We start from the raw sequence: 1,965 nt of genomic DNA, 5'->3' as shown, positions 1-1,965 counted from the left end.
AATGAGGCATATTCCGTTCATACCATTATAGAGTCCCGACATGCGAATTTTGATGAGCTGCGGTATTCTTCAATTCAAAGACCAAAGGATCTGATTCCATGCACAAGTGAGGTGCCTAAATCAGATGGAAAGGAAGTTGTTTCAATTCTAGAAACACAGCAAATTTGTAAAAGCAAACAAGGTCAAGTCGCGAAAAATTTTGGCGAGGACTTTCAACTATTTTTGGTTGAAGGTTCGAGGGATAAAGTGAAGAAACAATATTCTTATTCCTCTCATCTTGAGACTGACCCAAAGACTTATAAGGAAGCTATGGAGTCTCGAGATGTTGCGTTTTGGAAAGAAGCGGTTGATGACGAAATGTCATCCATTATGGAGAACAATGTTGGGGTGTTATCTGATTTACCTCCTAGTTCTAAACCTTTGGGATGTAAATGGATTTTCAAGAAGAAAATGAAGGTCGATGGAACCATTGATAAATTCAAGGCTCATATGGTCATACAAGGTTTTAGACAAAAGGCCGGTATCGATTATTTTGATACGTATGCGCCGGTAGCACAGATTTCTACCATTAGATTTTTGCTTGCTTTGGCAACTATTCACACTCTAGTAATTCATCAAATGGATGTTAAAACAACCTTTTTGAATGGTGATCTTGACGAGGAAGTTTATATGAAACAACCAGAAGGTTTTGTTATGCTTGGAAATGAGCAAAAAGTGTGTAGACTTGTGAAATCATTGTATGGACTTAAACAAGCTCCAGAACAATGGCATTTGAAGTTTGATGAAGTTATTTTGTCTAATGGTTTTTCTTTAAACCAATCTGACAAATGTGTTTACAGCCGTTTTGATTCATCTAGATCTGGTGTGATTATTTGCTTGTATGTAGATGATATGTTGATTTTTGGCACTGATCAAAATCAAATTAATGCAACTAAGAATTTATTGTCTTCAAAGTTTTCCATGAAGGATATGGGGGAGGCGGATGTAATCCTTGGAATAAGGATTAAACAGGTAAACAAGGGAATTGCTATTACACAGTCACATTACATTGAGAAAATTCTCAAACGGTTCAATTACAGTGATTGTACACCTGTTAGCACCCCTATGGATTTAAGCATGAAGTTGATGCCTAATAGAGGCAGATCAGTTTCCCAACTGGAGTAATCGCAAACTATTGGCTCTTTGATGTATGCTATGACTAGCACTCGTCCTGATATAGCTTTCGGAGTGGGAAGATTGAGTAAATTTACTCATAATCCTAGTAGTCAACATTGGAAAGCGGTTCATTGTGTTTTCAAGTATTTGAAAGGAACCAAGGATTATTGTTTGTGCTATTCAGGATTTCCTTCGGTCTTGGAAGGATATTCTGATGCGAGTTGGATATCCAATAGAGAAGATCATTCTTCTACAACTGTTTGGGTATTCTTACTTAGTGGAGGTGCTATCTCATGGGCATCTAAGAAACGATCTTGTATAACAAGTTCAACAATGGAATATGAGTTTATTGCATTGGCTGCTGCAAGCAAGAAAAGCAGGATGGTTAAAGAATTTGATTTATGAGATTTCATTGTGGAGGAAACCGATTGCGTCATTATCTATCCGTTGTGATAGTGTTCCTACTTTGAGTAAAGCTTATAGTCAAGTTTATAATGGTAAATCCAGACATATTGATGTTAGAGATGTGATTATTAGAAATCTAATAATGGATGGTGTGATTTCGATTGAGTTTGTAAAATCACAACAAAATTTGGCGGACCATCTCACTAAGAGTTTGGCACGAGACCTAGTGCACAAGTCTGTTATAGGGATGGGCTTAAAGTCCTTGTAAATTCTTATGAATGAGACAACCAATTCTCCTCGAATACAATGTTAGAGGTTGAATTCAATGAGGAAAGCTTATTTATATGAATTGGAACACACATTATAACCATCCCAAGGTACGTGTGTTTGAACATGTAGAGACCA

The 1,965-nt window shown here is 36.8% G+C and overlaps 1 pseudogene; it reads left to right on the top strand.

The window, feature by feature from the left end:
• Positions 1–1,194: 1,194 nt before the first annotated feature.
• On the top strand, positions 1,195–1,560 carry LOC145099200 (secreted RxLR effector protein 161 pseudogene; annotated as a pseudogene).
• The last annotated feature ends 405 nt before the right edge of the window (positions 1,561–1,965 follow it).

Source organism: Lactuca serriola, chromosome 4 (genome assembly GCF_051521515.1).
Source record: "Lactuca serriola cultivar US96UC23 chromosome 4, Lser_US96UC23_V15, whole genome shotgun sequence".
NCBI classification, from domain to species: domain Eukaryota; kingdom Viridiplantae; phylum Streptophyta; class Magnoliopsida; order Asterales; family Asteraceae; genus Lactuca; species Lactuca serriola.
The sequence above is the reverse complement of the archived record's forward strand: the minus strand, read 5'-3'. Positions and strand labels throughout refer to the sequence as shown.